This window comes from Frieseomelitta varia, unplaced genomic scaffold (assembly GCF_011392965.1).
Source record: "Frieseomelitta varia isolate USP_RPSP 00005682 unplaced genomic scaffold, Fvar_1.2 scaffold_279, whole genome shotgun sequence".
NCBI classification, from domain to species: Eukaryota; Metazoa; Arthropoda; class Insecta; order Hymenoptera; family Apidae; genus Frieseomelitta; species Frieseomelitta varia.
Genome location: NW_025110011.1, coordinates 1,040,218 through 1,063,033, shown reverse-complemented (window position 1 = coordinate 1,063,033; position 22,816 = coordinate 1,040,218). Strand labels below are relative to the sequence as shown.

The 22,816-nt window shown below is 38.9% G+C and overlaps 1 protein-coding gene across 3 annotated transcripts in view; it reads right to left on the bottom strand.

Annotated features, from left to right (window-relative positions):
- LOC122529169 (dopamine D2-like receptor) overlaps positions 1–22,816 on the bottom strand; it is a 162,557-nt gene that overhangs the window by 71,991 nt on the left and 67,750 nt on the right. The gene's annotated exons all lie outside the window — the stretch shown is intronic.

The window sequence follows — 22,816 nt, the reverse complement described above, 5'->3', positions numbered from 1 at the left end:
AGATTGAAGAATGTAGAAAATTGATAAACTAAAAAGAGAAGTCCTTCAATGTTTTGTTCGTTTTTGAAAGAAAATCGGAAAAAAGAAAATTTTTCACTTATTTATTTATACTTAATACTATCTGTCTATTTTATTATTCATATTATCATCTTGTAATATCATCTATACTATCTGTTTAATGAAGATACTGTTCAGACTACTCCGATTGCAGTCAGACATAATGACTAATGAAACAATAATGAAATGAGTGAGAAAATGCAAATCTTTTTCTTTCTCTTATCGCGATTTTCTCTGAGGTGGAGCAAAAACGAGAAAATCTCTAAAGGATTTTTCTTTGTTTTTCTTTAATTTAACGATTTTCCACACACTGTCGAAATTTTGACACTTAAATTCAGGACATTCTGTATTAACACAGTCGGAACTATGGCCATTGGTAAGATACCGTACAAAGAAGGGAAAAAATCACGTCTTTAATACGTAGCAGTCGACATTAATTCGGCCAGGAAATTGCTCCCCCGGAAGATAAAAACGATAAACGTCATCGTTCGAGTGTTTTTCTTTTACTAAGATATTTACAAAATTGCTCTAACCTCTCTTCTTGTCGCTTTACCCGTTTCAATTAAACATCTGAACCGTGCAACGTTTGCCCGTACCATTTTTCCCTTCGCGAGGAAAAGTCACGGCGGTGATCGTTGGCTGTTTACAAACTTCTTCGACTCGGAGGAACCAATTCGAAATAACTCTCGCGGAAAGATTGAATCAAGCGAGGCCACGTTGAATGTGGAATTTAATCGGTGCATGCGAAATAAAAGGGATTAACCCTTTGCGCTGGCAACTGGTTGCGCGGACCATAACGAGTGACCGAACCTTATACAACAATTTGTCGCTTTCTTTTCCTTTTGAACTCGTCGTTATGACATCACTGGACAGAAATTATCAAGAGGTAACGAACTTATCATTTCTATTGCCTGGGTCACATTTTAAATATACTTAAAACTGAGAAAATGTTGCAATTTGGGACAAAAAATACTCGACGTGCGTGGAACGTCATTCCAGNCGCAAGAGGTTAACGCCTTGCGCTGACAACTGATTGCGGACCATAACGAGTGACCAAACCGTATACAATAATTCGTCGCTTTCTTTTTCTTTCGAACTCGTCGGTGTGATATCACTGGATAGAAATTATCAAGAAGTAATAAACTTATCGTTTGTTTTGCCTGCGTTTAAATATACTTAAAACTGAGAAAATGTTGCAATTTTCGGACACAGAATTCTCGACGTGAGTGTCATGTCATTCCAGCACAAGAGATCACGATTCAGGCTAACCGCCTTGCTTTCCTCTCTGCGATATAACAATTGCCTTTAGTCTGATCTATGCTAATTAGGTTAGCCACGCTGCACTTTTTACAAGGTTCACGTTGCAGCGACTTTCACGGCACGGAACCATCCGCGGAAACGACGCGTGAAATTAGCCCAACTTCCGCTCGGAGCGTAAAGGAAAACAACGTTACCCCCCCCCCCCCTCGGACGAGTTGAGTCGAGAATACTTTTAGGAGATTAGACGTTGTCGTGAGCCGTTTTGCTAGACACGCGATAAATATCAACTAACTACTCGTATCCAATTTTACACGTAGTGCACGGCGTTAACCTCGTTCTCACAGCCGGCACGGACTAATCCGAAACGTTCCTGCAGCTCTAGAATTCCGCATTTGGTTCCTTATTTGGAGATATCTTCTTTCGATAGGCAAACTTCTATAATTCCTTTTAAATCGCACGATTGCTTGCCCTTTTCTCTTTTTTTCTTTTTTTTTTTTCTCTCTCCCTGAAGCATTTACGTCATGAAAAGATGGAATTTTTTTTTTGGTTCATGTCGAGTATACTCGTCATGTAGAAAAAAATTTGCTTTTGCTGTTTATTGTAAAATTTAGGTATTGTAAAATTTAGCACGTTTTAGAATATTTCAAAGCAACGAAACAAATAAACGAAACGTGCATTTGAAAATGACGGGAATTGTTCGGAGAAATCTGACACAATCGATCGAAAGCAAAAACAAATTAAATTTATCTCTAATCGTTTAAATTTTACAAACATTTTCTTTTCTCCAATAATGGAGACAAAGGTTTTTAATGGAATAATTTTCAAAAAGTAAAATGTTAAATTCAACTTAAACGCAAATGCCGTAAATACCAATAAAATTAAAAATTTCTCACAGAAACACCAAAAAAATTTATCGTTATTTATCGTATTTTATTACAATTTAACTCAATCGTACAGCAACTGTATTTACTGTGTTTCCGTCGAGTATACTCGTCATCGCCTGGAAGTAATTAAGCACACCAGTGCGCATTCCCGAAAATAAAACAAACCGTTCAAGGGGTTAACTCTCGCTTGCTCGATCGATACCGATTAAGAACGTCGCGTTAATATATCGGAAAAAATATCGGAGGCTTAAGCGAAAAGATCGAATGTATTTTGTTATTAGGGGCGCAGTAAATTTCGCAGGTGTATAAATCCTTTGGAAAAATCAATTCACTATAAACCGAAGCAAAATGGTTTCTCTGGTTTATAAGGAGCCAGACGCTGTTAAAGCCGAGTCTTATTGTTTCGAAATCCATATCATTGACATTTACGGCAGGTCATACGCAATAAATGAGCATTCCCAACGAATTATTGGCCGACTTCTAATTCAGTTACGATATTGCGGTTATCTCAGCGGGCGATTCTCCACCACGCGTCGTAAGGATATATGTGCGTGTTCATAAAAAAAGTTTCATAGCTGGCGCGCGCAGAAATCCCGGCTGAACAAAGGAAGAAAGAAAAATATTAATGGAACGGGACTTGAACTAATTTTTCTGCTCTAGCACCCGGCGCTCTCAATTACATTGGTCCGTTGGCGTTTTCGTTATAATTTATGTCGGTCGACGGACCAAGGGACCAAAACAAACAAAGAACAAGGTGCAACGGTGAAACTAATTGTTATTTTTTAATTTGTTAATATCGTTTCGCGGCGAGGCTGCTTACCTTCGAGGTAGCCGACGCTCCTGGATTACAAACTTTCGTGATTTCGGAGCGGTTCTGTTGCCGGTTCGAGCAGTGTACGATCGTTAAATACGGCGAGTTGTTTCTTAAATTAACTTAGTTTGTGAAAACTGTACTTTCGTAGATACCTGGCTGGCCGAAGAGCCTCTTAAAAGCTTACACAAACACTTGTTTATTTTCGTATTTCCTGCCGCGCTGGCAAACGCGAACGGCTACGCTTCACTTGTCTGCAATCTTTTATGCGCCGTTTTCACGAACGCGCGGTTCTTGCTCGTGGCTCATTGAAATTGTTGCAAATCCTCTGGGCATTTTTAAAGCCGTAGAAACACGAAGCTCAAAAATTCCTCGAATATCTTCGAAGCTTCAAAGCAGGAGCGGCTTTGCTTCGGAGATTAACAGTTCCGAACGAGTGTTAACATTGTTGAGAACCAAGAAAGGAAACTTCGCGGGGGCGAACACTTCGCGCGAAACTTTTAACGTACAACCGTACAATTCTGGTAAATTTATGAAAATTTATTCCTCCGACGATCCTATCTACATACGCGTGTTGCGTTGCTCGTTCGAAAAATTAATTCAGACAAGTGTTTCTCTCTCTCGGATCGAAACTTCCGGCTTGTCTTTCGCGCGTGACCTTTTTGGAGAGATAAAACGGAAGCTGCGGGCGATCTAAATTTTTGAAAAACCCTCGGGTTTCTATTTTTCTTCTCCTCGTGTTTACGATTTACGGGCAGTAAAGTGGCAATTGTCCATTTTTTATGAATGCTCTTTAATAAGACAACCGCATAAACATTTTATGCAGACAATTTTTTTACTTATTTACGTCCGTTGATTATTTACGTCACTCGCACGTTATTTTTTAATACATTGCTGATGAAATATCTTGCGTTGCGCTGCCGTTGACGAGAGTTTTTGCAAATATCTCGACGAACATAAATGAATGCCTGACTACTGAAGTGAACTAAATTTTCAAATCACAGTTTCTTTGTGTATCAAATCGTTATTTCAGATTTTTTGCTAGTTTCACGAAATTTTCTATTAAACCCTTGCGCTGGAATGACGTGCCACGCACGTCGAGAATTTTTTGTCCCAAAATTGCAACATGTCCTCAGTTTTAAGTATAACCCAGGCAAAACAAATAATAAGTTTATTACTTCTCAGTAATTTGTATCCAGTAATATCATACCGACGAGTTCGAAAGAAAAAGAAAGCAACGGTTCGGTCACTCGTTATGGTCCGCAATCAGTTGCCAGCGCAAGTAGTTGAAGCAATTTCTCACAAATATTTCTTCACGTTGTGAACGAAGCAAAGAATTGTTCTTACCTTACGATTATTCTCACGATAGTGGGAAAATAGAATGATGAAAAAATTTCCCTTTATATTTCTCTCAGCAATTGGGAAAATAGAGAAAATTGTAAGTAAAAATTTCTGTTCCGGACGATCGGAACGAGTACCAACACTTGAAAAGATGAGAACAAAGCTTGCACCATGCGTTTCTTTCAATCGTCATCGAACGTTTTGTCCCCAGCATAAAAATGCCTATTTGTTCATCAAGGAAAGAGCATTATCGCGGGCGTGTTCGCGTTCACGATTATAACAATGTATTCGAAAAAGGTCGCTATGCCGCAGCTTTAATACGATTTTCGTGTTCGTTCGCAGTGGAAAATCCTTGCGAAGGCAAGAAAGAACGCGATAAAATTCTCAATGACTCACGTTATATGGTTGGCCGTGTTAAATTCTCGCCAATAAAAACTTCATGATTAATACGATATAGCGCGGGAAAGCGAGAGCTAAAAGAGTTTCCGAGTTGATCGTGCCGAAAGGAGTTACCGTTCTCTTTTCTTCTCAAAATCACAATTTCATAGCTGAGACCATGAATTCCGAAACAAATAGTTAGTTCGCTTCTCGGCATCGTGCAAGTTGCCTGATAGTAATTATATTTAAATATAAATTTATTTCACATGACTTTCGAAAACAAAATGACATTCATATGAAACGTCACAAGTCCTTAGCATGTGCGGTTTTGATATTGATCAGCGTAATGCCGCGAATGCGGCAGTAAATTTCAAGGCCACTGGTGTCTCTGACGTAATATTCCTTTTATTAGATTAATTTATACTGACTGGAGTAATTACACTCGTCATGTCTAAAGAAATTGAAAAGGAGACATTCTTGTTTGCCATTCTTGTTTGCGATGGAGATTTTGTTCGAATGGAGTTGAAAAAGAAAAGAAGAAAAAGAAAAGATACGATAGGTCGAGGTAATTGAAAATACAACACGAAATCATTAATGGCAGCCAATCTGTAATTGATGGATTACAAAACGTTATTTTCAAAAATAAAGGACCCCACTGTGCGAGTAATGACTTCATACAATATTATAAAGAAGAATATTATAATATCAATGTCATTTTAATATAAAGAAAGAGTTCATTTCGATATAAAACGCGTGAAACAAGCGAAATTTCATTGAAAACTCACAAACTGCCAAGACATAAAAAAGAACTTGCCCAATCATCGACTATACTATGAAATGAATTTATTAGAGAAATGTGAATTTATTAAAAAAAAAAAGAAAAAACCAAGAGCGAAATTTGAGATAGCGAATAAAAAATTCGTTATGTAATGAAATAATAAACAATATAATAGTAATAGTTTTTTCAATGATTTCCAAAACAGCACAATTTCACGGCTTTTCAAGATTCCTTGCGCAAAAGATATTATCTGATGATATTAAAAATATACACACGATGAAGATACATGTATAATATATTAATGTGAAGTAAGTTAACGAAAATAAATAAAAACTTGCACTATATTGGAATTCACGGTTTCTCAACTCGTTCTCATCTCTCGTTCTACGCCTCTTTTCTACTCCTCCCTTTGACTATTTAAGATACGCCGGTACAATTTGTCCCCGGAACAATAGAATCTGAAATGACAAACGTTCATCTCCTTACCAGATATATTGACCCTACAGAAAGTGCAGTTATTGAAAACTCCCGTCATATCCAAGATCTCGAAACTTTTGATCGTACTCGAACCGAAAGACGAAATATTACGTGACCGGACTTGTAGTTTCCGGTATCCTTTCGTTCTACCGCCAGATCCCTTTCACGTAGCAGCTGTTGCTAAGGTTCCTTTTTCTCGACTGTCGGCACTCGGCCAAGACGAACGACGAAATGCTTGGCTAGCGACAGGAGAAGACAGAAAGGGACTTGCCGCACAAGAAATTCTTTACCATTTCCTGTGTGCGAATTGAACGATCCTCGCGTGTTGTGCAACCAAAAATACACATGTATGTATATATCTATACAGGGTGTCCCACATGAAGCTAACCACGCAATTTTCTCTGAAACTGTTCGCTATAGAGAATAATGTTTTAAATAAAACTTGCGTTGTTTCGAGAGGAACAAGCATCTTACGGTGGCCGCAGATCTTGTTCAAATGATCACACTTCCGAGATTTCAAAGTGACGCTCTGTTTTTTTAAACGGAAGTGTATATTTTCGAGTTCACAGTCTTGTAAGCCAATGTCGAGTAATGTTCCAAAGTTATTTATAACACCGCGTTCGTAGTTCGTCGAGCATCCAAGGATTATTCAAACGACAGTTGCAAAACAAGTTTTCTCGTGGGGTTTTCTAAAAAAAAAATCAAGCGTTTCGGGAAATACTCACTACCCCCATAATGTGAAAGATCGTGTAAGGGACGCTTGCTAACAAATTACTTCCGAAACATTGGAAAGGGTGCAACTGTCGTTTAGGGACAGAACGAATCAATGCATTAACGCCCAGGGTCATCACTGGATGCTCAACGAAGATAAGCTTTGAACGGTGTTAAATGATCTTGAATGACCTTGGAATACCAACGTTACCTAGATCGCTGAATTCGCCTTGATGTCAACTATAAGACCGTGAAATATACGGAACTCAGAAGTATACAGTTCCATTTAAAAAAAAAACAGAGGTCACCTTGAAATCTCGGAAGTGTGATCATCTAGACAAAAATTTGTGGCCGTCGAAACAACGCAAGTTTTATTTGCAACATTTTTCTCTATAATTTGAAAGAAAATTGAACACACACACATATATATATACACACACATATGTTGAACGAGATTTCAACTATCAAGATAAAAGGGATGTGCACATTTGACGTTACGTTTTTAACTTCTTGGCGTTTTACCATTGTCAGTTTCTTTTAGAAACTTCTTCTCGCGAGCTGCAGTCGTTCCCGTAATGGTCAGAGTTCGCGAGTAGTTTTATCAAGAGCCGTTTTTGCTCTCAGTATCGGAAGCTAATATAGGGAACAAGGAGCCCAAGAGCATTGCCGGCATTAATCTTTGAGATTCCCCCGCGGGAATAAAGGTAGGTGGTATCTCGCGAAACGAAGTGTCTACTTGCTAAAAGTAATTCGTTTCTTTGTCGCAAAGTTCCTGGCCAATATCCGTCCGTTTAAATATGGCCGTGGACGCAGCTAGCTTCCTACGTGATTCCATATCGCGTTGAAACTACTCGTTTAACTTCGTTTACCTCGGCTCCATTTTATTTCCAACAGTTCGATTGCGCGAAAATCAATCGCTAGCCTATAATCAATAAAATGGATTAAACGCCATCTCTTCCAGCGTGTCCGTAAGTTTGTTCGAGGCTTTAATATTTCACCGAGGATTTGTGACGTGCTCGACAAACATATTTCATCCGCGTGCGTTTATTCATCAATTATTGAATTTTCGGAACTGAAGGCAATAATCAACGCGAGAAAAGTTGTTGGACGTGGACGCGTAACTCAAGTTAATCGGCAGCGAACGCCCATGCTTCGTTCATTCGCTGGAAAATCGAATCATTATGAACAACGCGAAGAGCAAGTTGTTACGTTTGAAACTTGTTACGTTTCAAGACTAACGTTTAAAATCTCTTCTACTCTTTTCATTTTTTCGTTTCGAGCCGTTTACGGTTTATCGACGTACTGTAAGAGTAAGTATCACTCATCACGAAGAGAAGAACAAACTAATTAGTACGTCACCATTTTGTGCCCTACTTGTTTAATCTCCCTCCTTAATCACTTTCAATCGACATTAATTGATGGCGTTAATCCTCATAATGAATTAACTTTTTCAAGTGTCGTCCATCTGGCCGAAGCCTCGGTAGAAACGCCGAATTCGAGAAATATTAACCTCTTGCGCTGGAGTGATGTGCCACGCATGTCGAGAATTTTTTGTCCCAAATTGCAACATTTTCTCAGTTTTAAGTATACTTAAACGTAACCCAGGTAAAACCAATGATAAGTTTATTAGTTCTTGATAATTCCTATTCAGTGATATCACATCGACGAGTTTAAATGAAAAAGAAAACGACAAATTACTGTATACGGTTCGGTCATTCGTTATGGTCCGCAATCAGTTGCTAGGTGTTAACTTCTTGAAAATTCTTTTGTCCCAAATTGCAATATGTTCTCAGTTTTAAGTATACTTAAACGTAACTCAGGCAAAACCAATGATAGTTTACTACTTCTTGATAATTTCTATCCAGTGATATCACACCGACGAGTTCGAAAGAAAAAGGAAGCGACGAATTATTGTATACGGTTTGGTCACTCGTTATGGTCCGCGCAACTAGTTGTCAGCGCAAGGNCGTTAACCTCTTGCGCTGGAATGACGTGCCACGCACGTCGAGTATTTTTTGTCCCAAATTGCAACATTTTTTCAGTTTTAATTATATTTAAACGTAACGCAGGCAAAACAAACGATAAGTTTATTACTTCTTGATAATTTCTATCCAATGATATCACACGGACGAGTTCGAAAGAAAAAGAAAGCGACGAATTACTGTATACGGTTTGGTCACTCGTTATGGTCCGCAATCAGTTGTCAGCGCAAGGGGTTGAAAGAGCAACGATACCGGTGTCGTTTCATCGAAGATAAATAGGAGCCGAAGATATTAGAAAAATGGCGCAGCCTTAGAAGATAAAAGGGAAGACGGAATCCAGCTTACAAGGGACCGGCGTTCGATTATGCATACACTGGCCTGAATAGAAATCTGAAAGGCAACCGATTTGGATCTCAATCAGTTCCGGGCGCGTTCTGCAGCGAATCTGTATTTTCCGAAGGGCGCTTTCACCGACTATGACCCTTTCCGCTGTCGTCCCCTTTGGATTTCAGCGCGCCGCGCGAGTCTATCGCGAAATTGGATTTCCTTTCTGGTTTCCACGATTTAGAAATGCAGGTCGAAGACATAGGATGCCGTCACAGCCGAACACAGAAGTGACACAGCGACTCAGTAAAAAGGAACATCGTTATTCGCTTTCTCTCTTTTGTCGAGCCGAGTTTCCTGCTGCCCCTTTCCTCTCCCGCCGTAAAATCGTGATTCTGCACTTTCGACGTGTACACGCAAATTTCCGGTCTACCAGCTTCGCGACGGAAATCGTGTGCCCCATGGGCATCGAGAATATCGAATCCGTACGACAACCAACCGCAACTCCCGAGGAATCTCATCCCTCTCTCTCTCTCTCTCTCTCTCTCCCGCTCATTGCTCTCTCTGTTTCTCTCTGTGTCACGAGTGCAGATATTTTGATACTTTTAGCAAAAATTTCCGGTTCCTAACATCGCCATCGTTTCACTGACTCGGATAAATTTGAAGCTTTACTCCCTCCAACGTCCGTCCGTTTGCTCGAGTGAAATTCACGCGGTGAAAAAGAAAAAAAAAAGAGAAAAAAAAAAAGAAAAAATTGAACGCTTTCGTCTCGAAAGTTGCCCGTGTTCTCGCGTGCTCTGGCTAGCTGCCAGCATTTTTATCACGCTGTGTTACGAGTTTAACTATCCCAGAAATGTGATGGAATTGTGACTCGCCCGGAATGCAAATCATAACAAACAATCATGCATTCTCGATGAAATATCAGGGATACGGATCTGTAGTTTCGAATTAAATGCGAACCGTACGATCGAACTGTTATTTTGGGCAACAGTTTGTTCCGAAATCAATTTGAATATCTTTCAACGTTGTCTTACGCCTCAGGATTTCTTGACACCTTGCATGCAAATTCAATCTCAATCTCTATAACGGGAGCCGTAACGAACAGCACGCCAGTATCTACACTGGATAAAAGAAATAATTTTTAAGAAACACAGCTGTAATTTTTAAGAAATTTTTTATTTACACTCAACGAACGTTTCACGAACGTTTAATGATACAGATTCGTATCTTAAACATGAACAACACGTTCATTTATCTTATCAATAATACAATGAACAATTAAACGTGTAAGCGATTAATATCATTCATATTTTTTACAATAATTATTAAATATAACAGCGAAAGATAGCACATTTAAAACAACAGTCAAAAGAAATGAAATTTTTTAAATAAATGGCAATTAAATTGACACAGTTTTTATATCTAATAATGAGTTGAACCTCCATTCTTCTGTATAATTTTCACCATGCGACTCGGCAACAATTTGTATATCTTTTTCATTTTTGCTTGAAAAAGTTTCTTCAACTCCTGGATTGCGTCAAATCGATTGCCGGTGTAAACAGTTCGCGACAGTTCACTCTAGCAATTTTCTATAATATTTAAATCGGGCAGAACCTCGCAGAACAGAGGAAAACAGATATATTTTGAGATACAAAGAAATCTCCCGCAATTGCTACGGATTGTCTCGTTGAAATATGAAATTTTCACTTTCAATACGAGTTGCATGATCTCTAATTTGCACCTCAATTAAATTTTTGTACATCATAGCATTCGTTTGGTAATCAACGAACCGTTCGTCCATTGTAACCAATTGCAACCTGTGCCTCCAATCACTTGTCGACGAATTTTCGACACCTGTTCTCTTCCAATGTCGTGGAAGTAATTAAAGCCATTAAATCCATCTGAAACTACAAACGTATCATTCAAAATTCGGTAATATTACGAGTGCGTTTATTCTTTTGTCCAACTGAAGTGTAACTTATCTGAAACGGAGTTAATTAAGAGACATTCGATATTATATTTCAGAAAGAAAAAAAGGATCGTTTCAATTCAAGGATATCGAATTGATTCTTCGAAGATAGCATTTTCCGTAATCTCGGTTCGGTCGCCCTTGCGATTCATTCGTCCCGGCACTGAAATTATTGCCCAGACTAACGGTACAATCAGTTTCAGGCAGCAAATGGCCGAGGGATCGTATCACCCCTTGTTGACTGCTGCCTGTCGGCGCTCACTGTTTCTAGGTCAGCGTCTTGGTAATAGTGAAAGAGCAGCAGACTCGATGATATTAGCTTTGAATTACACTGAATTACTTATTACACCGTACCCGGTGTAATAACTAGGTAACCGGTAGCTGCTCCCGAAACTTTGGCAATTAAACATCCAAAAAATATCAAGCGAGGTTGGCCTTACTCAGGCTAACGTTGATAGCCTTTTTTCCAATGATAACGTTCTTGATTTAACGATGTCTCCTATTTTTGTTTCCAGTTCATTCTCTTTTGAATCAATCGATATCCTTGATTCACAGATACCTCGAGCCAATAAGCTGGAATGGAATTATGTTGCTCGTCGCTCGTTAATAATTAGGCTGGCATTGGCACTTCTAGTGGTACAAGCTATCATAGATCAGCCTTCGAATTGATCGTCGCATACCAACCGCGATACATCGTTCAGCGATTACTTCTACAAAGATGCCTTGCACCACTCTGCAGTAACAGCGCAGTTTCAAAGATAAAATCACAGCGTAAACAATCATCGACAGAACAAAAAGGAAAAAAAAAAAAAAGAAAAAGAAACGTACACACCAACGTGCTTATTTCCTCGGCGAGAGTGCGCGATGTTGGCGATAGATTTAATCACGACTGAAAATGGCAAAAGGAAAAAAAAAAAAGAAAATGTTCCGTCGTTACGAATCTTTTACGATACGATGTCACGAGGAAAGTTTCACGGCACTGGTTTCTGAATACTGCGAACTTCGGTGGCAAGTTGCGCCGGTTAAAAATATTCACCAAGTGGTAATACTTCGTCCGTGCAAATCCAATTGAAAGGGGGTGGGGGAATTGCGACTCCATCTTGCGAAGTTCGAGAAACTCGCTACGAGTTACTCATATTTTCCCCGTCGCGCCAACAGATGAAACGTTAATTAAATAGCAAACCAGATTTAATTTTTATTTCATCTCGCCTCGGCTCGAATCAATTTCCGAGATACTTTGCTCGCCTGACCCTGGCTCGACGCTGACGAAGTCTCAACGGTGTAAATTAAAAATCGACTTCATCAGGCCGCGAATTTTTGAACGATCGCCCCCTACTATAACTAACGTTCCTATTGTGCGCCGTTGCTTAATTACGGTACTGTTTCGACATATGGCAGCTGTTCGAGTCGTTTCGTTAATTAGAAATGCAATTATATGTCTCGCATATTTTTCGCGCAGGCGTCACGTGCCCCGCGAATATTTAATATCGCACGAATCATCGCATGAAATGAAAGTCCGCGTAATGACGAACATATGAATAATTTGAAGAGGATGGAACGCCCGCGCACTTCATTACGGAATCTCGTACCACTTACAAGGGTTTGAGAAAACGTTACAGCAACTCTGCAACATCTGCCGGTTAGTAAGATGGTAAATTATTCATTGTTGTTTCTATGGAAATGTATCTCACGGGAGATCCGTTGTTGACTGTTGCCAGATCTACCGGACATCTGTGATCTTTTCGCGAAAGTAACAATATAAGGAGAGCTGTGATCTCTTCGCGAAAGCAACAATGTAACGTCGATGTAAAATTAAAAACAGGCGGTTATTAAATAAAGCGGGATCGATAGAGGAACTCGTAAGTTCGCCGGTTTTATTTCTGCGTTGATATTTAAATTCAGTCTACAGTACCGCCTCGGAACAGGTTAAAGCCTCGTGAAATCCTTGCTAGTTTAGCAGAAAATCTTTTGATCGTCGTGCTACAAGGGTCGACTGAAACGGTTCGGAAGAAACGTTACAACGTCTACATGAATGTACGGTGTTCCTTTTGCTCATCTCACAATCAGTGATAAGACGTTGTTAAAGATCCTCCGTGTCTCTCTTGGCGAATAAAATTGTATATCGCTAAAGATATAAAAATTTGAAAATAAAACTTTACGTGCATCGTGAAAAAGTTATATAGTTAGCCCCGGCAAAGGTGAAGTTACCAGAAGTTGATAACATATAACAAATTGTAATGTTCTCTTGTGGAAACGTGCATAGATGCAGTTTATTGCTTCGTACGCAGTGCAGCAGAATGCTGCCAGTGTCCATGATTCTGGCGCATTTGCATTTCTTTCTCGTTTTGTACGGCATAACACCCGGCTGGTATCGCGTCAAATTTTTAAATGCGCACTCTCAACTTACTTGGCTGTTGATTGCTCGATTAAAAATTGTTTGAAATCATTTACTTTCGATAGTATTCATTAATATTTATTGATATTGTCCAAGGTAAATTCTGGCGTATTTACATTTATGTTTATCGGTATCGTGTTAAATTTTCAGAAATTTCGATTGATCGATTAAAAATAATTTCGCTCGTTTACTCTCGACAACGTTCGTTAATATTCGAAATCGTTGACGAATTTCTTCTAAAAATAATACAAGCGGTGCTTCCGTAAAATCGAATTTTTAAGACTGTTGGGCTGTTTCGATCAACTCGATAGGATTATCAAGACAAAATGGATACAAGTCGATCTAATGAACAGCTCTTCACGCGAGGAATTTCCTTCTTTTTCTTCCTCCAGACCAGAGAGGAAACTTTCATAACGTTCCTAAAACTTCTCAAGTGTGAAGCACATAGAGCGTAAACTTATCTTGAAAGTGTAAACGCACGACGTGCGTGCGTGAATGTTGGCGGGAACAGGAACAGGGCGGTACTTTGCACAAGATAGATTAAAACAAACATTTAAATTATACGCAGTCTGTCGCGAGATCTTATTACACGTCCGTGTACATGGCTTGTCCGGTGCCACGTTTCTGCGAGAAATTTAGCCTTCTAAAGGCGCACACAGGCTGTAATATACAAGTTCGACGAGGATCGAACTCGGCTCGAAATATTGACAGCGTAAATTCCAGAAGAGGGGAGGAGCGTGTTTCACTTTTCAAACACGTACTTCGGATCCTGTCATATTTATTCGACTTGTATCGGCAACGAGTCGCTTCAACCTTCAAAGGGAGTGACGTCGCGTTATGCAAATAAATGAATTTTCTTTAGAACCGTGGCAAATGCCGGCCAGCGTGGTATTGATTGCACAGGGTGAAATCTTTCGGGAGCTAATGCGGTAGCTATCGCATCGGCTACGGTAGTCTATGCCCCTTTCAAGGTAAGTCGGTCGAAAAGATAGCTCGCGGAAAAGTCGCTTGATATTTTATTCATAGGCGAACTTATGTCATAAAAGAAATCCCCACGCCTGTAAGCCGGGATTCCTTGCTTTTGTTTTTCTCGTTCTCTCTTTTCATTAAACGGGTGCAAAGAGGTATTAAGAGGACGGGGAAAGTTCACTCGAAATAAAAAGAAAAAGAAACAAAAAAAAGGAAGGAGAAATTAAAATCATAATGAAATTATAATCCCTATACAGCGGAGTAACGTTAAAAATTTCCTCGACGCCTCGAGGGAGGAGAGATACGCGCAAAAACATATTTATTGTTGCAAACTGTATTAAATGATCGAAAACATCCGCCGGTTAAAGGTCGTGATAGTAAGGTGCAACATGGCTCCGAGGAATTCAATCTACCGAGCGTCTTTTTCTTTTCCATGCAAAGCTTTTGACCAAGACTATCGTGTAAATTTTTCATCGGGTTTCATCGGGGATACGTTTCTCTCGAAGGAAGTACTTTTTTTTCCCCCCCGTGGCCTTTCTCAATTACAAGGCTGGTCGAGTGTCGGAGTCGCGACGAACATCGTGCCAATGTACCGGGGCTATTTTTGATCGGCCGCCACTTAACACCCCACGTACACGGATAAAAGTAGGAGGGCGGGAGGGGGTGGGATGGGTCGGCGGTGGCGCAGAATTAACAGCATACACACGGGGACCTAAAAGCAGCTGCGTGTGACGGTTGATTGATCGAGAATGTGTCAACTTCACGTTACAGTACGACGCATCAATGCCTCAGCCCTACGCGAGCTCGACATAATAGAATTATAGTCGAAATCCGGGAGAGCGAGCGCGTCGATCAGAGTATCAAGAAACGTTTCGAAGAAATCGAAAGCTCTCGAAACTCGCTTCGAACACTGGAAGCTGCCTCGAGCCAGTCGAAAAAGACACGCGCACGCAACCTACTGCGAAAACAACCTAAATAAACCACCAGTTCTTTTGCCTGGACAGAATTTTATAACGCGGCAGCCACTTCGCGAGTCGAAAAGTGCTCGGTTTAGGAACGTGGCCATTAACTTGCAAGTCATTAACAACGCAGGACGGGTTGCACAGATGGACATACGCAGCTTTAAAAAAAATCCCACCCTTTGCACCTGACAGATTGATTGCCTCCACTGGAGAGTTAATAAGTTCCATTAAACTCCCATCGCTTATCGATTCTCTCCCGCGTATATACATACATACATACACACACGTTTCATCGGTGCTATTAATTAATCGCGAGTGTATTGGCCCATTAGCGCGCTGTCTATTCTCCAAGTTCGGGTCCTCCTCTCTCTCGGAGGCCATTCGAAACTGTGCTTCCAGTTGATCGGCGAAAGTCCGGCAGATCAGTGAAACGGCAACAAATCGCACGGCGAAGGAGTCATCGTCGAGAAGGTCAGCTCGCTCCTTCGATAATGGGATTTACGCGAGATTGATCGTGATACGTCAATCAGGGACGTTCAAGATTTGATCAGCATTTATCACACGGTCAACACAGAGGTGAACACAGAGACGGCTAGCGTAAATTGTACCGAGTTTGGGCTGTGGTCGCCCACCTGGATGCGTTGTTACCTGGATGTTCCGTTTCGCTCAGTTAAATTTACCGCAATTGTAACTGAGTCTCGGTAAACGTGGCTCGCCAGCCTCGCCGTCGTTGCAATAACATAATCCATAAATAAACGATACTTGGCAACTCGTTGGCCATTCGCCCTCTTTGGTGGATTTTTTTTTTTTTCTTTTATTACACTGCGCCACTTTGTACGTTTTTTTTTCTTTTTTTTTTTTATATATATTACACTGCGTCACTTTGTTACGCTGAAGATCAACCATTTGTACTCGACTGAGGAGACACATCGTACTTAAATCTAGCCAATAGTTCGGATTAGGACACCTGCTTATTTAATATAAATTGTAATTTTTTCGTGGATGCGTAGCTATAAAAAATTACAATTTTACTAACACCACAAAATAAAATAAAAAGATTACAGTGGGTTAAAAAATATCGAAATTGATCAGTTGAAGAGTGGAAAAATGTTTTATGGATCGACGAATCTGAGGTGTTCGGTTGCAAGCGGCGAGCTTTGAATGCTTTTAGATGTGAAAATAAAATGATTCCTAACTGTATCGTACCCACAGTTAAACACGAAGGACAGTCAATAATGGGCTGGGGGTGTATTGGAGCAAATAGTGTTTGTGATTTAATAAAAATCGAAGTGATTCTGAAAAAAAGATCAATATTCGTCTATTTTACGTGATCATGTCATACCATCTGGGAGGCGATTAATAGGCCAAACTTTTATTTTCATGCATGACAACAATCTCAAACACACTGCAAGAATTTATAAAGACTATTTGCAACATTTAGAACAGAGTGATGAATCAAAAATAATGCATTGGCCCGCTCAATCCGCCTATCTGAACCCAATAGAGAAGATTTGGAATGAATTAGATCGGAAAATCCGTGAAGTGCGTCCAAAGCCTCAAAATGACTTATGAAACAAACTACAATATGCATGGAACCAAATAGTACCAGAAACAATAGAAAAACTAATAAAACGGATGCCGAAATTAGTCGAACAAATAATTAAAAAACACGGTATATCGACGAAAAGAAAATTTAACTATCTTGTGCAAAATTAATGTTATCATTATAATGTAAACTATATATACCTCTCCCAGCTTAATATAACTAACTTTGAAATAAATTTAAGAAATTGTAACAATTTCCTAATGATTTTCCAAATTTATTTCATTTTCTGTAAGTGTTTTAATACTTTTAGAGGGATGTGTATATTATAATAAACGTATACATTTGGTATTGATGTGACAGTAAGTGTAATATCTAAACTAGAGTGAAAATTATAATAAGACGTAAAAAGACGTAAGAGGGACCAAAGACTTTCAGAAGAAAAAATTTCTGAAGACAGTTCTGAGTCAATTGACACTCAGTAATTCACATAAACTAGACTTCTTATTGCTTCTTAGTTTAAAAAATGATAGAGGATATTATTTCTCCAGAGATTGAAACTATGGCATCATTATATTTTGTATATTATACTTGTTCTAGTAACGCACGTTGATGACATTAAATTATATATTAAAAATATATTAAAAATATACATATTAGAAATGCATATTAAAATTATATATTAGCAGAGCTTGAACGAAACTATTAAAATTTTCAATTAGCTCTGATATAGCAGATATTTCCTTACTTTTTAGTTTTCTGTTTTCTAGCTAAACAGTTTTATATATACTGAAACTTATATTCCATATATAAATGTATATATATGCATAGATAGAAAACTTTTATTTTTTTCAGAAGTGAGAAAAAGTTCTGATTGAACAGAAACAGTTATTCTGCTTTGAAAAAGTTAAATTTCAAACAAATTTACCATTAAGTGTTACATAGGTTTGAAGTTGAAACCTTGACTTATATAACTGCATAAATATCCCGACTAACTAACTCACTCATTATATTTATTCAGTTTTCAATTCCTGAAGTAACGCCAATTGTAAATGAAAAAGAGTATAAACTTTAATATTTTACTTTAAAATATCTGTTAAGAAATAAATGTTCCTTTAGAACCTTTATTAATCGAATACAAAATAACCGTTAAAATTGAACTTTTATAACAGAATTAAAGTTTTAATGTAAAAGCTAATCTAAAACAGTGAGAAGAAATAATTTAGAAGTTGAAAGCTTACTAAATAACTTATATTTATAAAACTTTACAGTTAAATTCAAGCCCTGCACATCAGAAAGATATAGTCAACAAAATTTTGTGTCAAGTGCCATTTTGAGTGATTATTCCCAATGCTGTATCATTTTATTTAAAATGACGTCTAAACAAATTTCTGGTAGACGATACAAAAAAAAAGTTTATCAAAGGTGAAGGGTTAATACACGTGTAAATGAACGTCGCGCGAAGAAACGATGCTCAATTAGCAACATTCAAGTTTCACAGGCAGAGAAGTCGATCACCCTGTTTCGCTTTTAGCGGAGACCTCGTTATCGCAAAGCAGCTGGTTCGTCGCTAGGTGAACTAGTAGTCATTTTCTCGCTCAGCGTGCCTTGTATTTCCTAGTTACGAACTCCTTAAGTAGTTACTTGTCATTGTTTGCATCTTTAATTAATAACGAGTCACTTCACGTATTTGACTCGGGTTGAGCGCTTACTTGCCTTCACAGTCCACGCGTGAATTATGTTTTATTCCGTATCGTCTGCTCTTTGCGCGTGCTTGACACCAGAAATGGATGAAACACGCTCTCTCTCTCTTTTTTTCTCTCTCTTTCTCTTTCTGTAATATTTTTATCGCCTGTTGCAAGCGTAAGAGCTGCAATTTGACAGAGTTATTGCTTGCGATAGATTAATCTGTGTGTTAGAGGAGCTCATCGCAGAAAGAATCGCGTAAACACGCTGCCATGCATGCCAGAATCCTTTGATTCGGAGATTGCAATTGCAGAGGTCAACGTAACATTCGACAATTGAAAAATATAAAGACGATACACAGCGCGTAGCGAAGTTGTCAATTAATAATTAAAGGGGCGAGAAACGGAAAGCGAATGGTATACTTGCGACATCGTGGAACTTGGGTTATACCCTAGGAAAGTTCCTCAACATATTGTTAATTTCCCTAGAGGAGCAGCGTGACCGAAAACTTTCGGATTATACCCGGCACCGGCACCACTCGGTGCAAGTAAACATTACCGACCGCGTTTACCAACGATTTGCAAGACCTGTTACAACGTCGTTGTCACGAAGCCCTCATGATGATCAATAATCTTAGAGGCTTACGCTGAAACGTTAAACGAGAATCGCCAGTTACGTCATAGCCGGTTTCGTTTACTTCCTGCCTGTAAATAATTACGGAACTATTTGTCGAACTGAAGGTAAATCTCGGCGCGTGTATGTATGTGTGTGTGTGTGTGTGTGTGTGTTTCTGCCCCATTATCTTTCTCATTTCACGCAACATTGTCGCGTATTTCACGCAGCGTTAGCCGCTCGACAAAATACGAACGTTCCCTGCGTGATACATATGCTTGTTCTCTCTGCTTCTTCCCCGATGGAATCAAATCGTCGTGGAAATCGAGCCGTTCGGCACGCGTCTTTCTAATTCTCGCGCAGATAGCGCACAGTTTGGCCATTGCTCGAGAACTTGGAAGGAGTTTCCCACGCTCTCAACTATTGCCAAACGGACAGGGAGAGATTTCACCCCGAAGGCATCAGCGTGGCGCAACAGGCACTCCATTGGCACTGGCCGTAACTCATAATTACGAACGAGCCAGTATAAATTTCAATTGTTATCAACTCGAGCGTGTATCCTTTTTGCGTAAACACAGAACGTAAACGTTCCGGCTGGAACTTTGAATTAAACGTTTCTCTCTCCAGTGGGATCCAGTCGGGCACGGGAACGAGAACGAAGCGGCAACAAAGAACTTCTTTATAATACGTTTTACATAGAGCTTCGTTTCGAAACGAAGGGGGAAACCTTAGCGGAAAATACAAGGCGTTCCCGAGGCTGTGATTCCGGCATGTAGAAATAAATCGAAGAAATGAGAAACCGAGAGAATCGCGTTCGAATATTTATCGAGTATACTTTAATTTGGCTAATTCTTTCCTGCGGAAAATGTCAGATGTGTAGTCAAAATGTACAGGATAATTTCCGTCGCGTGAAAATGAATCGAAAAGAGAAGAATAAAATTTGTTTTCGAGAAAATCGAAACATTTGAGCATTTATCAAGCTTGAATTTGATTAATCGTGGATAGAACGGAAAAGAATAATTAATAAGAGGGAGTTATGCTACGTGCGAAAGTGAAGTGAAAAATGTAGAGCAAAATCTTTTTTGCAAGAAATGCTTCGTTCTCGAGGAAATCGAGTTTGAAAATTTATCAAATACACGCGTGCACCAATTTTCAACGGGAGTGTATTTTCTTGAAAATGAACATTTAAATGTAAAAAGCTTTCACGCTTTTGATCCGTTTTTGCACGTGGAATAACCCACCGTTAATTATTCTTTCTCGTCACGTCCAGAATTAGCTAAATTCGAGCATGCTTAACGAATTTTCAAACTCGATTTTCCCGAAAACCAAGCGTCCTATGGGGGAAATTGTTTTTCTTTCTTCTTTCTCCTCGACTTAATTCTACACGTATAATATCACGTCACAGTTGCGCCACGATTTCAGGAACGCCCTACACTTTTCACTCCACCACGCTGCGCTAAACTCTCGTTCGTTACGGAACACTCTCGTAATCAGTCCGTCACCAAGCTGATTCATGCGACGACATAGAACGACACGTCACCAGAAGCTCGGAGGCTAGCTTTCTTAGGGCGATAAATTTTGCTACAACACGCTTTTAAACAGGGCCGTCGACGCTCACTCGTAAATCGTAATCAGTTTAATGCGGCTTACATGTTAACTGGGAACCAGCGGTTCGCAAAGTGTGCAAGACCGAGTGTACAATATTTTTCAGCTCGTTCGCCCACGCTCGAAGAGATATTTCAGCGTGGCCAACTCCATCCAAGCAAATAAGCGAAAGACGAAGCGAGAGACGAATGAAGAAAGGATCGCGGCTGGGAAACGGAGGGGGAAAGCGAAATTACCGCACTGATCGATTAGCTTTATCGTACTCGTGGCTATCTTGAGGCTCGAGATTACGCTATACGGCCGTCTATCCCCTCTCACTGTTCCTTCTTCTTTTCTTCTTACTCGCTCTATCGACTAACCATCGTTCCTTCCTCGGCTCTATATTATTTTTGTCGCGATTATCACATTATGTATATACGTATATATACGTACATAGTCTTTGGCAACTCGTTCGGTCGTGTGAGCCGTGTGCCTCATCCTCTTGCGCTGGAATAACGTGCCACGCACGTCGAGAATTTTTTGTTCCAAATTGCAACATTTTCTCAGTTTTAAGTATATTTAAGTGTATATTATATATATATTTAAATGTAACCTAGGCAAAACAGATAACAAGTTTATTAAAATGTATATTATATAAATGCAATATAATATAATAAAATGTTATATAAATATTATTAAATGTATATTATATATATTTAAATGTAACTTAGGCAAAACAAATAATAAGTTTATTAAAATGTATATTATATAAATGTAATATAATATAATAAAATGTTATATAAATGTTATTAAATGTATATTATATATATATATTTAAATGTAATCTAGGCAAAACAAATGATAAGTTTATTAAAATGTATATTATATAAATGTAATATAATATAATAAAATATTATATAAATGTTATTAAATGTATATTATATATATATTTAAATGTAATCTAGGCAAAACAAATGATAAGTTTATTAAAATAATTTCTAGCCAGTGATATCACACCGACGAGTTCAAAAGAAAAAGAAAGCAACGAAATTATTGCATACGATTCGGTCACTCGTTACGGTCCGCGCAACCAGTTGCCAGCGCAAGGAGCTAGGATCCTTTGCCCAGAACCAGAGAAGCCAATTTAGTTTCCATAAATCGATCGACTACTGGCTACTTTTCTCCAGTCGCTTTGAATTCGTACTCGTGTAGTACGGTGAATAAGCAATTGAAGCGTTAAATGAGTTTGTTCCTGTCTGTGATTTTTTGCGTTCCAACTAAAAATTGAATCGACCGTTGATCTACACGCTGTGCAGCTGAATATTCATCAGTTATCAAGGAACTACTTTTCTCTTTCATTGCGTTTTTACTATTCTTCTTCGTTCATACTCCGCTGCCCTTCTCCACTTTTATCCGTGCTACTTGTTATCCGGTTCGATCGTTAATTGTACGAAAGTAAATCCGTACATTTATTTCAACTGTTTAACAACATTTTGATATCGTATCATGTGAGAATGGCCGAATTCTATACAACAAGCTACAGCGCGGTCGGTTTTATCGCAATTTCTCTTTTTTTACGCCGTTTGGATCCCAGCCAAATCGCTTTTTGTCTTCGTATAAACCCTCGGTTACGATTTCCCTGGATTTTATTCGGCTAGCACCTGGTTCGATCTCGCTATTTGCTTAATGGGATACCTTTTCTTCCTATTTCGAATTCTAGAGCTGTCCGTTTCTAAATCGACTGTTCCTGTTCGAGGGAATTCGGTAAACTTAATTTTCTATTCCGCGAAATCAACCAGAAATCACTTGTGGCTTCCTCTGTTATTTATACTCGATTACTTTATTAACTCTGACGTATTAAAGTTTCCCTTTCGTCTTTTTTTTTTTTTTTTAGTAATAATTTAATCTGCGACGCAAAAGCTCGTGAAGTACTGCAGTTCTTTTATTATTGTTCGTTATTACTGTCAATCAGTAGACTTTTTTTCAGTTTCAATAGTTTATCATTTTTACCAGAGGCTCTTTCCTTGACCTACAATTATGTTCTTGACTTGGAAACTACAGATAATAAAGAGCGTTTATGAGTATATAAAATT